The sequence below is a fragment of the Castor canadensis genome, chromosome 17 (genome assembly GCF_047511655.1).
Source record: "Castor canadensis chromosome 17, mCasCan1.hap1v2, whole genome shotgun sequence".
Lineage (NCBI taxonomy): Eukaryota > Metazoa > Chordata > Mammalia > Rodentia > Castoridae > Castor > Castor canadensis.
Genome location: NC_133402.1, coordinates 48916473 through 48930122, shown reverse-complemented (window position 1 = coordinate 48930122; position 13650 = coordinate 48916473). Strand labels below are relative to the sequence as shown.

The 13650-nt window shown below is 44.6% G+C and overlaps 1 protein-coding gene across 3 annotated transcripts in view; it reads left to right on the top strand.

Moving 5' to 3' along the window:
* Positions 1-12953: 12953 nt before the first annotated feature.
* The window catches only part of Ip6k2 (inositol hexakisphosphate kinase 2), a 29951-nt gene continuing 29254 nt past the window's right edge, over positions 12954-13650 (top strand). For 2 of the 3 annotated variants that reach the window (XM_020172309.2, XM_020172312.2), the window contains exon 1: positions 12954-13063. The gene's annotated coding sequence lies outside the window, so the exon portion shown is untranslated. Of the gene's footprint in view, positions 13141-13650 lie in introns of all 3 variants that reach the window. The other variant, XM_074060017.1, reaches the window with a different exon arrangement.

Sequence of the window (13650 nt, the reverse complement as noted above, 5' to 3'; positions counted from 1 at the left end):
CAACAGAAGCTCATTCTATAATAAAGCCATGTTAGGAACTAACAGAGTAGCTGAAGTGGTAGAGCCCCTACCTAGCAAGTATGAGGCCCTAAGTTCAAACCCTAGTGCCACAAAATAAATCATATTAGATCTTGCCCTCATTTGGACAGAGATGCATGTACAAAAGGGCCAAGTAGTGGGAACATATGAAATACCCGCTGAGTCCCAAGAAACTGGTAGCTGAACCCTCTCAAGGCCAAACTTGCCTTGTTTCAAGGCTTTAAAAATTGTGGGACCTGGCAGTGTGGCTTAAGTGGTAGAACACCTGCCTAGCAAATGCAAGGCCCTGAGTTCAAACCTTAGTACCACAAGAAGAAAAAATATTTAGTTTTTGTGGTATTGCTATGTATGACTCAGGAAGTCCCATAGCAATGTCAAGATCATATTCACAGTCTCAGTCAAAGAGGGAACATTACATGAGGATTTTGCTTTCTGTGTTAGTATGTTGTAATGGAGCCAGAAATTTGTCTCATCAAGGTTATCTAAATCTGTCCTCAGTGAGCTAAATGAGTCAATTTTATAATAAAATTAAAAACAGTAGTGTAATGTGGAAGGAAATTGGGGTCACTTCACAATGTATCATGTTAAGTATGAGTTTTGTTTCCTTTATTCATCTTCTCTAAAGACAAAAGCCCCATCACAGATAATGGCTGGTAATACATACTATTATCTTATTCTTAAATATGCAAATAAAATATATGTTGACTAGCAACATAATAACCAGTTGCAGGCCAGCACCCATGGCTTATGTCTGTAATCCTAGCTACTCAGGAGGCAGAGATCAGGAGGACGATGGTTTGAAGCCAGACCAGGCAAATAGTTCCACAAGACCCTATCTCAAAAAAACATTCACAAAAATAGGGCTGGTGGAGTGGCTCAAGGTGAAGGCCCTGAGTTCAAGCCCCAGTACCACAAAAATAAATAACCAGTTGCCGGTTCAGATGAATATTACCGAGTTAAGAATTAGAATGTCAGAAATTAGACCTGACTGAGCTTGTTTGTTCATTGAACAAATGCTGATGATTTTGACACTTTTCCCTTTGTGGGAGTGAACTCAAGGCTTTGTGCTCACAAAGCAGACACTCTTAACTCTTGAGCTGCAGTCCATTTTGCTCTGGTTATTTTGGAGATGGGTTCTTACAAACTATTTTCTTGGGCTGGCCTCAAACTGCAATCCTCCTGAACTCTGTACCCCAAGTAGCTAGGATTATAGGCATTAGCCACTGGAGCCTGGCTGTTCTTGATTTGACACTTTAAACTCAAGGATTTACAATAGTAACAGTACAGAGGTCTACAAGGGAATTCCTGAAGTTTTCCTCCAGTGCTGATGCAGTTTATACTCTGCCTTTCTGGACTCCTGCAGATAGCAGTCTTGGTCTTCCACTTCAAGGCTGATTATGCTCCCCAGTGTCTGTTTCTGTTGTCCTTGGTAATGCTGCTTTCTCTTCTCCTCTCTCTGTCTGTCTCTCTGTCTCTGTCTCTGTTTCTCTCTCTCTCTCTTTCTCTTTCCCTTCTTCCCTCCCTCCCCTAGTGGTACTGAGGTTTGATCTCAGAGCCTTGTGCTTCCCAGGCAGGTGCTCTGCTACTTGAGCCACACCCTCAACCCTTTTTGTTTTAGTTATTTTTTAGATAGGAACTCGTTTTTTTGCCCTGGCCAGCCTGAACCATGATACTCACAATGCCAGGCACATGCCACCACATCCAGCTTTTTTATTGACATGGGGTCTCACTAACTTTTTCCCCCAGGCTATCCTTGAGCCACAATCCTCCTGATCTTTGCCTCCCTAGTAGGTAGGATTACAGGCATAAGTCATCATCCCCAGCCTGGTCTTCTCTCTTTCGACTGCTTTTGCCTCATCATAAAATGAATGGTATAGATAAGCATACAATGCCCCTTACTGTTAAACCTTGAACCATGTGATTCTGGTTACAGAAGCATCCTGGGGGCTAGTGGAGTGGCTCAAGTGATACAGTGCCTGCCTAGCAAAGTCTAGCAAGCATAAGGTCCTGAGTTCAAGCCCCAGTGCCACCAAAAAATAAAAAAAAAATTTAAAAAAATTAAAAAATAAAGTTTGAAAAAAAAAAAAAAAGAAGCATCCTGGGAGATCTATGAAAGGAAAAAAGCTAGATTTATGATTTGAAGGACTACCTCCCAGGTAAGGCCTCCTCAGAAATTGTCATCTTCACACTAGTCATTTGAAACATTAGTGGAAAGGTTGGCAAGAGATGTCATTTTGGCCTAGGTTGCTCTTTGTACAACAGATGCCAAGAATCAAATTTTTCTAAAGGTGTCTATTTTATATGACATTATCCCTTTATCTTTCACTTCTTCCCAACTAGAACCCTTGGTCCTGGATACTTCTTTCTATTCTATAAAACTAGTCATCTGGCTTGTCTTTCAGTATGCTAAGTTAGGCAGTGCCCAGCTCATCCCTACCACAGGGCAGAAAGCTGGCTAGGCTAGAGTGCAAGACCCCAGACACTAGGCAAGCCAGCAAGACCTCATTCTACCAGTCTATCCTTTTTTTTTTTTTTTTTTTTTTACAGAAAAGCTTAGGACCAGGTGGGTCCAGCACTACTGATGAGAAATGCTGGCAACCCCCTCCTCCTACAAGTGCATTTATTTATACAGCAAATGTGGGAAAGCATGGTAAGGGGCAGGTCAAGTTCTCATGTCTACCAGTCTATCCTGATGGGCAGAAGAATGGGCATTTGCCAGTCAGCTCTTGGGGAAGGCAGTTAGCATAGAAGGTATGAACCAAATTCCTATATCCTTTTGGGCCATAGCCTCACTCCTTCCTCCCTCTGCAGAACTAAACAGAGCAAAGGTGCAAAAGTCACTGTGTGTGCTGTATGGAGTCAGCATCCAGCAATCCCCTTTCTGACCAGGTCCCCCAAGCCATAGAAGAAGAGGTTGGGAGTATGCAGTTACTTTTTGTTTGGTAAACAGGTTAAAAAGAAGAGCTGAAGTTCAGACCCAACAGGTAAGTGAAACAGCATTTTTCATCATAACATCCAGTCATGGTCAAACTGGACATTTTTATTCTGAAACCTCTGGCATGAGCATGAAGGGTTATCTCCAGTACTGACTCCATTCCTGCCTTGAGCCCACTATGCAGGTAACTGGAGGGGAGGGGTACCCAAGCTGAATTTTGCCTGTGAACAGACAGGGAAAGAGGTCTTTGGAACAGATATGTACCAGTCCAGATGCATGATGGAACCACAATGAGCAACGGCATAGCAGTTTTCCACTTAGGCCAGCAGAGGCCAGGCTGTCTCTGGGCTCCAGCCAACCCTAAGCCCAGTGTGAGAAAGCAGGCCTCATCCAAGTCCAAGTTCAAGCACCCACGTCTCAGCACAAGTCTCAAATGAGGGCCATTTCCCCCCAAATAGCTGCAGCCTTGGCAGCACTGTGATCCAGAACTCTTTTCCAAAAAGTGTGTATCTGCATGGGAGAGCTCATGCCCCTCAGACCGTGGAGCTTAGGGCATTACCCTATCTTAGACCTTTAGGTGGTTCCACCCTGCTGACAACTCCTGGCTGAGGCTGGTAAGGGGAGGACAGATTGGAACCCTTGTCCTGGGCCTTCAGATCGCAAGGTGACAGGCTTATGGGAGGGTGTCCATCTCTGGTGCCCCTGGCTTTGACTGCAGGCCCTCATCTACCTGGGCTGGACAATGGCCTAATTATAGTAGGCTACTGGGGTCCAGCTTCTGATGTGGCATCTGCCCTGAGCTTTGTTCAAGGCTGTAATTTCTGTCCCTCAACCCCCCGTCCACACACACAGCTGCCCTCATAACTGAAATCCTGGCAAGGCTAGTCTCTCACTCCCTAACCAGGGATGGCTTACATAGGAGGACTGATTCAAACACCAGGCTCACAAGGTGCAGGCAAGGGCACATTAAAAGTTGCAAGGGTGGAGCTGAGACTGGGCAGCCTTCCATCACAATGGGGATTTCTCAGCTGGTCCTTCCAGGCTCTGTGCTGCCTGGATGTGCTGGGGACAGTGTGTGCATGTCCAGGAACCGCCTCCACCCTGGCCTTGTGGGATCTTTTTCTTGGTAATTTCCCTGCCTTTCGTTCTGGGAAAACATCTTACAAATGATTTGTAGCAGCCAGCACTTTCCCTGCGTGGCCCATGTTCTAGGGCCGTGCAAATGAGAATGTCATTTTTCCAACTTGAAGCTGCATGTCTAGTCCTCAGGCACTGGGGGCTCTGGACAGACTTTAGGTCAGAGGGGGCAGGAGCGATGGAGAACAGCCAGACCGTTTAAGGAGCATGAAGGAAAGGAAATTTGGATAGATGTTTGATCCTTAAACAACTGTCTGCCTCTCAGGTCCAGATCCTGATAAAGAGGAGAACTTCCTCAGTTCTTAGCCAGGGTTAGAGAAGGGTAGGGAAACAACAGCCAAAAACACCCATGTCCTAGCACTGAAGCACCCCTGGTCTTCTCACCAAACTCCAAGGGGAAAAAACTGAAACAAAAAAACAGACTCCCAAGGAGACATCTCGGCTCAGTCTCTCTCCTCCATCCTTAATCTCCAAGGCCCTTACAGTATTCTTGCTTTGCCCTAAGGCCCTGCCAAATATCCTGCACTCCTGCCATGACCCCAGAAATGACCTTCTCTTGTTCACAGGGAGAAAACAGAAGCCATTGGTCAGAAACTCCAGGCTCTCCATTAACATTGGTCTGCTTCCTTCTGACAAAAGTCTTGATACATTTGCTTGTGGTTACAATCCCCCTTCCTCACCTCCCACTCTTGCCATAACCCACCCTGCAGTCCCCAGAGACTCACTGACAGAACCAGTGCATTTGCGAACTCTCTGGAATCAGAATTCACCATGGTTGACTCTCAGCCTCTGTTTTAAGGATGACCTTCTCAGAAGACATCCAACTCTACTGGTTTTCTTCCACCCCTGGTGGATCATTCTCACTTTAGTTGTCAGTTCTAACCAACACTGCAGTTAAAATATTGGGGTAGCCCAGGAATGCGCTCTGGGTTCTCTTCTCTCCCTCCCTAGGAGCAGCATGGCTTAGAGTGCTAGCACCATGCCACTCACTCTGAATTTGTACTTCCAGTTGGAGCACTCCAGCTGGGACACTTTTCTGAGTTAGTATCCCACTGCCTGCTTGACATCTCCACTAGGCTACACAGAAGCCATCTCAAATATCCTCTTTTTTGGCATCTGTGCTTCCTCTCCACTTGTACTACTGTCCTGTTCTCCCTTCACCACTACACATGGATCCCATCAGCTCTGCTTTAAAATTTCTTCACTGTGTTGTTGGCCTTAATCACACCCTTAGATCAATAGCCAGTGTTCCCTTCCTTCCTTCCTTCTTTCCTTCCTTCCTCTCTCCCTCCCTCCCTCTCTTTCTCTCTTTCCTACATGAGATCCCCTTATGTTTTCCATCCTGGCCTTGAACTCACAATTGTTCTCCTAAGTTTGCTGGAATCATAGGCCTGTGCTACCCCCAGACTTGCATTTATTTGTTTATTTGTTGGGTCTCACTATATCACCCAGGCTGGTCTTAAACTCCTGGGCTTCAGTGATTCACCTGCTTCAGCCTCCCACATAACTGGATCTGCAGGTAAATACCACTATAGCCTGCTGTAGTCTTTTATATTCAGGGCCAAATTTTGCCATATCAGCCCCTGCCCAATCTCCTCAGATAGAGTCCTAATGTAGGTTTATACCTGCCCTGCAAAGACACATGTGGTCCAGATTAATGCCTTCACTCCAACCACTGGGAAGTTTCTGAAATTTTGCCATTTTTGCCAATTAAATTTTTTGAAGTACAGAATATAACAAACAGAAAGATGCATAAAAAAAAGATGTCCTGCTCCATAATTTATTTTTCTGGAGTGGTACTAGAGATTGAACCCAGGGCCTAACACATGCAAAGCACATGTTCTACCACTGAGCTACACCTCCAGCTCTGCTCAGTGATTTATCATAGGCTAAACACTCACAAAACTCAGCTCAGATGAAGCATGCTGCCAGTGCCTCATATTCCTCCTAGTGTGTCCCACCAGTCACTGTTCCTGCCTTGTCCTGAGTTTTAAGGGAAGGGTCTTATCACCCCTTAATTTTCTTGATCTTTTTCATCATCTCAGAATGTCTCCCCTAAAAAATCTCTTCCCCAGTGACACCAAAAAAAAAAAAAATCATCCCTCATACCGTGAAATATATGCCTATGATTAATCAAATAAGAGAGAACTTATAGCCCATACTAATTACTGGGTTTTTGTTGTTGTTGTTTTGGCAGTAATGGGGTTTGAACTTAGGGCCTCATACTTGTTAGGCAAATCTTCTACCACTTGAGCTACACCCCCATAGATTTTTCTTTAGTTATTTTTCAGACAGGGCCTTGCCTTTTTTGCCCAGGATCACAATCTTGTTACCTCTGCCTCGTGTGTAGCTGAGCTTACAGGCATACACCACCACACCAGGCTTATTCTTTGAGATAAGATCTTACTATCTTTTTGCTGGGACTGGTCTCGAACCATGATCCTTCTAAATCCTCCTCTCAAGTAACTGGGATTACAGATAGGAGCCATAGTGCCCAGTCCTAACTGCTATTTTTAGGTCAATCTTTTTCTCTTCTTCTTTTGCTTACTCCTTGCTCTCCCTTCTATCACCATGGCTCTCTGCAACCCATGTTTGCAAGATGTAAGTTCCTTATTTTTCTTCTTGCTTACATAATCACAGGAATGTAAATACACATTCACACAGTGATTTTTTTGTACACATTTCTGCATCTTGCTTTTCTCACTCATTTCAGTTTTTGTGGCAAGCCATTCAAATCTTCTTTTCATTTGCTTTTATGCTTGTGACAGGGTCTTGTTATGAAGCCCAGTCTGGCCTGAAACTTGTGGTCCTTCTGCCTTAGCTCCTGAGGGCTGGAATTACAGATGTGTACCACCATGCCCAACTTGACACTGTGTGTGATGACTACTTTTTTTTTTTCTTTTCAATACTAGATTTTTTTTTTGGAGGGGGGAGGGTGGACAATTCTGGGGCTTGAACTCAGTACCTACACCTGAGCCACTCCGCCAGCTCTTTTTTGTGATGGCTTTTTTCAAGATAGGGTCTCTCAAAGTACTTTGATCCTTCTGATTTCTGCCTTCTGAGTAGCTAGGATTACAGGTGTGAGTCACTGGTGCCCGGCAGTATGGGGGTAGGTTTTGAACTCAGAACCTTGTGCTTGATAGGCAGGTGCTCTACCACTTGAGCCACACTCCCAGCCCAACATTATGTGAATTCTGAGTCTAAATTAGAAAACACGTTCACAGCTTCCACTGGTTTGCTCTCTCTTGAGAAAAACATCTTTGGAACCTAGCCAGCATGTTTTAAGGAAGCCCAGGATACATGGAGAGGCCACATGTGGGTGTTCAAATCCCAACTAAGGTCTCAGGTTGATACCAGAGATGGGATCTTTTGCCACAGAAACAAAAGAAGTAATATTGAAGCAAATGTTATGAACAAGACAGACAGGGATTTATTGGGACTTCAGTCAGAGCTGAAGGAAGACAGCACTGATTTGTAAAGGGGACAGGAAGGAGCAAGCTATTTGCTGATTAGGAGTGAGAGGGCAGCTAATCTAGTAACTTTCCATTGGTTACGGACACCGTTTCAGAAAATGTTTTAATGTTTTACTTCTTGTATACAAACATTCTGGCCCTGAGATGTGCAGGCTAATGGGCAGTAAACTTAACCTTTCTCCTGCTATTGATACCATCTTTTTCTGAGCCACTCCACCAGTCCTTTTTGTGGGACAGGTTTTTTTTCAAGATAGAGTCTTGCAGAACTATTTGCCCGGCTGGCTTCGAACCACGGGCCTCCTGATCTCTGCCTCCTAAGTAGTTAGGATTACAAGTGTTAGCCACTGGCGCCCGGTTGATACCATCATCTTGCATAAACATCCCAGACTTATAATTTTGTCTGGGCCTTATGATAGGGCTGAAGGTCTTTCAATGCCTGAGCGGTTAAAGATTAAAAAAAAGGCACAAGGGTGGGGTAGAAGAAATACAAAACACATACCAGCTCCAATGGGCAATAGGCCAAATTGACCCTATATTACGTATAGTCTTTTAGAAAACATTTTTTTAACAACATGTCTATGATTAGTGGCTCACACCTCTAATCCTAGCTACTCAGGAGGCAGAGACCAGAAGGATTGCCATTTGAAGTCAGCCCAAAGCAAATAGTGTGTGAGACCCTAAGTTGAAAAAACCTATCACAAGAAAGGACTGGTGGAGTGACTCAAGCATTAGAGCTCCTGCCTAGCAAAAGTGAGGCCCAAAGTCAAACCTCAGTACCATCAAAAAAAGAAAAAAATATATCTATGTGTAGGGCTAAGTAGAATCTGACAGCAAAGGGGACAGACACAGTCTGAAGACAGAGATGCAAGTCTTTTTATCCATTTTCATCATCCATTAGACATCTGTAGGCCCAAGAGTCAGTGTTTTCAACAGAAGCAGACTTCAAGTTTCTATAAAATAATCTAGGCAACTGTTATCACAAGCCATACATCAAAGGTGTTATGTACAGCAAAGGCGGTCAGTAACCTCCAAAATTAGTGGTTTTTAAATCAACTAAGAAACTGCAGTAATTTTGCTCTAGCATATTATCTGACATCTGAGTTGATTCTAGGCACTTACCAAGGGCATTACATGGGATAAGGCTTTTCCTTGATAACAAGATGACAGCTAGCCTCAAAAACCAGACTTCAAGTGAAAGGCCTCCAAGACGATACAGCAGAGAGAAGGTGACTCAATTGAATCCTTTGGCAGATTTGTGAGCAAAAGAAATACTGTTTCAAGGCACTAAATTGGAGGTAATTTGTTATCACAGTGTAATAACTGGAACAATATGGAGGTTCCAAAATGTCTCCAACCATGCCCTTGTGGGTATGCAATCATGTTGTGGTTTTTTTCTTACTATACATGATACATAATGAAGCAACAAATATCTTGACTATCACGCTTTTCAGTGATTTCTATGAGAATACTAAGATGAAGATTATAAGACCCAAAAATACATGAATCTTAATTTTACTTGAATTTTGGTAATATAGGCATGCCCAACACAAAACAGGGCTGGTAGAGTGGCTCTGCCTAGCAAGCATGAGGCTCTGAGTTCAAACACAAACACAGTACCATCAAAAAAAAAAAAAAGACGGGCTGGTCATGGTGGTACGTACCAGTAGTCACAACTATTTGGGAGACTGAGCCAGGAGGATCACTTGAGCCCAGGAATTTTTTTTTAATTTTTATTTTATTCATATGTGCATACAATGTTTGGGTTATTTCTCCCCCCTCCCCCGCCCCCTCCTTACCCCCCCTTACCCCTTGCTACCCGGCAGAAACTATTTTGCCCTTATCTCTAATTTTGTTGAAGAGAGGGTATAAGCAATAATAGGAAGCACCAAGGGTTTTTGCTAGTTGAGATAAGAATAGCTATACAGGGAGTTGACTCACATTAATTTCCTGTGCGTGTGTGTTACCTTCTAGGTTAATTCTTTTTGATCTAACCTTTTCTCTAGTTCCTGGTCCCCTTCTCCTATTGGCCTCAGTTGCTTTTGAGGTATCTGCTTTAGTTTCTCTGCGTTGAGGGCAACAAATACTAGCTAATTTTTTAGGTGCGTTACCTATCCTCACCCCTCCCTTGTGTGCTCTCGCTTTTATCATGTGCTCAAAGTCCAATCCCCTTGTTGTGTTTGTCCTTGATCTAATGGCCACATATGAGGGAGAACATACGATTTTTGGTCTTTTGGGCCAGAGCCTAGGAATTTGGGGCCAGTCTAGACCCCATCTCTCTCTCATCTCTCCTTTCTCTCTTTTTGTGGGACTGGAGTTTGAACTATGGGCTTTACACTGGCAAAGCAGCCCCTCTACTGCTTGAGCCACACCTCCAATCTATTTTGCTCTGTTTTCATTTTTAGTTTTTTTATTGGGAGGGCATGAGATTTCTTCAGGGTGGAGAATGGCTAAACTTCTGTGAGGTGGATGCCTTCTGCTGAAGACCTTGCCTAGAAAGAGCCACAGCTGAGAGCTGATATCTGGACCACACACCACTTGATGGAGACTTAGTATGTCTTCCTATTTGTTCATATCTTACCCTTTATTAATATTCTACATTCATGTCCTCTTCTACTTTTTTTTTTGATGAAACTTGGGTTTGAACTTAGGGCCTCATGCTTACTGGGCTTGCTATGCAGGCACTCTACCACTTGAGCCACTCTGCCAAACTTACATTCATGTCCTGTAATAAGATTTAATATGTTTCCCACATTGTACTTTTCTCAATACATTGATTCCTAAATATTTTATACTTTTTGTTGTCAAATGTTTTGTTCATATTACTAATTTTAGGGACTTATTTGTACCACATATTATTATTTTAAATATATTTTTCTTGGGCTAGGGGCATAGTTCAAGTGGTAGAGCATGCTTGTCTAGCATGTGCAAAGCCCTGGGTTAAATCCCCAGTAGTGCAAAAGAAAAAAATTTTTTTTCTTGTATTTATCACTTTAACTTTTTTTTTTTTTTGTGGTCCTGTGTAGAGCACAAGTGCTATGCCTCCAGTTGTTTATTTTGGCAGTGCTGGGGTTTGAACTCAGAGCCTCATGCTTGCTAAGCAGGCACTCTACCACTTGAGCCACTACACAAGTCCTTTTTTGTGTTGGGTATTTTTGAGATAGGGTTTTCAGAACTGTTTGCTTGGACTGGCCTCAAGATGTGATTCTCCTGATCTCTGTCTCCTGAGTATCTAGTATTACAGGAGTGAGCCACCAACACCTTTCAATAACTCTTTTGATGGCTCCTTTTTCTCCTCCTGGAATTCCTTTTATTCCTTCTAGAATTCCTTTTTTTTTTTTTTTTTTGACATACTGGGGCATGAACTCAGGACCCTCACCTGAGCCACTCTGCCAGCCCTTTTTTGTGATGGGTATTTTCAAGATAGGGTCTCATGAACTATTTGCTTGGGCTGGCTTTGAACCATGATGCTCCTGATCTCTGCCTCCTGAGTATCTAGGATTACAGGCATGAGCCTCCCATGCCCAGCTGGAATTCCTTTTACTTGCATGTTAGAATTCCCGGACTTGCCCTCCAGCTCTGTGCATCTTTCTCTTGAGTTCTGAGCTATTTCTTCCATTGGATCCAAGTGCCTTCATTTTCTTTCAATCACCAGACTTGTTCTTTCCTCAGAGTCTTTGTACTCACTATACTTCTTACCAAGAATGGCTTCCCCTGGACCTTTTCCTACCAATCCAATGCCTTTGGGTTAATCTTAGCTCAGTTGTCTCCTTCTTGATCCACATTTCCTGCTGCATTGGGCATAAATATCATACTTTATGTATCATCTTGGTTCCTTTTCTGTATTGTAGTTACATTGCCTATAATTGTGTTATTTTTTCCTTTTCTGTCTATTTTATCTATTCCTCATATCCATCCCTTGCCCCTCCTCCACCACTGCAAGATAGAAGTCCCATAAATTAGTCATATTCTTGCCATGTTGTTTCTTGCCACATCCTCAGTGTCTAGTCAGCCTATGGTAAGCACTTACAAAAAGAATCAGAGTGAATTAATGTTAGGGCTGCCTATTCTAGCCTCCCCTCTACATACAGGAGCACTGGAACAGGATATTGGGTGGGGAAGAGCTACTTCAGAGTTCTGAGCAGGGTATGAGAAGACCTGACTTCACAGACTGATATGTGGGAAACGGGCTGAAGGCAGCAAGGGTGGCAGCAGGGGACTGGGAAGGAGTTGTGACACTGCTGTGGACATAACAAGAGGTAACCTCATTCTGGGTAGAGCGCATGGCTCTATACTTGAGGCATACCCCCAGCCCTTTTAGCTTTATTTTGCTTTTCAGATAGGGTTTTACCCTTTAGCCTGAGAAGGTCTTGAACCATGATCTTCCTACCACCTACCTCCACCTCCTGATCTGTAATTATAGGGATGCACCACCACACCTAGCTCGTTTTTGTTTGTTTGTTTGCTTTTGGTATGGTATTGGGGTTTGAATTCAGGGCCTCATGCTTGGTAGGCAGGCACTCTACCACTTGAGCCACTCTACCAACTCCAGGGATTTTTTTTTAAAGTGTTTGTTCACTGCTGTATATTCAACACAGTGAAGGTGCTTGATAAATACTTACTGAGTTAAAGAGTGTGTGTGTGATTCCATATCTTTGCAAATGTCCAAGACACAGGGCGGCAACATTAGCCTTCTTTACATAAAGAGCGAAGATCGTGTAGGAGCTCTCTCACCCTCAAGGGGACCCACCACATCTCTTGCCTTTCCCAGCTGCTCTGACATTCATTCACTCTGGTGGGAGTCCTTCTGACCAACACAGGCCTCAGACAGGCCTGTGGTATGGTGCTTGGTGGATGATTCTGAGTCATCTACCAGTGCACAGGGAATTCTATAGCTACTACACTGTCCATCCATCCACATGCACTCATCTATCCATGAGCTTATATAACCATTTCTTTGTCCACTATCTACAATTAGTCGTCTGTCCTTTTCTCTTCAACCACTTTTTTATCCATCTTAGTGACCATTCACATCCAGTCCTGTCCATTCATCTGCTAGTGTGACCAACTTCCCAATTTGCTGCAGACTGGATGTTAGACTGAAATTCCCGGACCATTGCGGGGCAAACTCGGGCTGTTGGTTGATCCACCTGTCTCCTAGGAATCCTGTAAGGACCCATCTGTCACTCCAATCACACAACTAAAGGCCCCTGGCAGCCCTCCTCTTGGAGAACAATGCTCCGCCCCCTTTCTGGCCCCGCCCCACTCACCGCCCCTTCCGGAAGCTGCAGCAGCGAATCCCAGCGCCCTAGCAACAGCGCCTTTCAGGCTGTCCAGTCCGCGTGCGCGGCTTTCGGTACGAGCCAATAGCGGGAGGCGCCGGGAGTGAGGCTTTGGGGGCGGGGCTCAGCGCGGCCGCAGCCATTTTGGTGGAAGAGAAACAATAGGACGGAAACGCAGAAGGATCTGGCTGTGGCCGCAGGTAACGCCCGCTTCGCCAGGCCGATGGCCCTGTCGCCCAAGGAGCTTTAGGAGAAGGTTTATCAGTACTGTTGGGAGGTGAGGTCTCTGGTCATTGAGTGTCTCCCCAGGTCATTTAGAGAGGGTGTCTCCCGCTGTCATTGTGGAGGAGGTCTCTCACGGTCTTAATGGAGCCAGATTTCTCCTGACCAGTTGAGAGGAGCATTGCATCTTCACGTCCTTGGGGAGAGAACATCTCCCCTGGCTTTGGAGACGAGCAGAATCTCCGGTCATTGGAGGGGGGGTCACCCTATTCGGGGGAGGGGCAGTGTCTTCCCCAGTCTTGGAGGAGGTCTCTCTGGGTCTCTGAGTGGGTGCAGTATGTCCCGCATCATTGAGAGGTCTCCCCAGGTCATTGACGGCCACGATCTCCCAAATCGTTGGGGATGGGGTTTCCAATCTTTGGGTGTAGGGGTCAGCCCAGCACCTCAGGTACTGTTACCTGGACCTGACAGACGTGCAGCCATTTTGGGTGTTGAATGCCATTGGGCCTAGCATTTGATGGGGGAAATCTGCACATCCGAGCATGGTGCTTTTAAAAACGTCGTA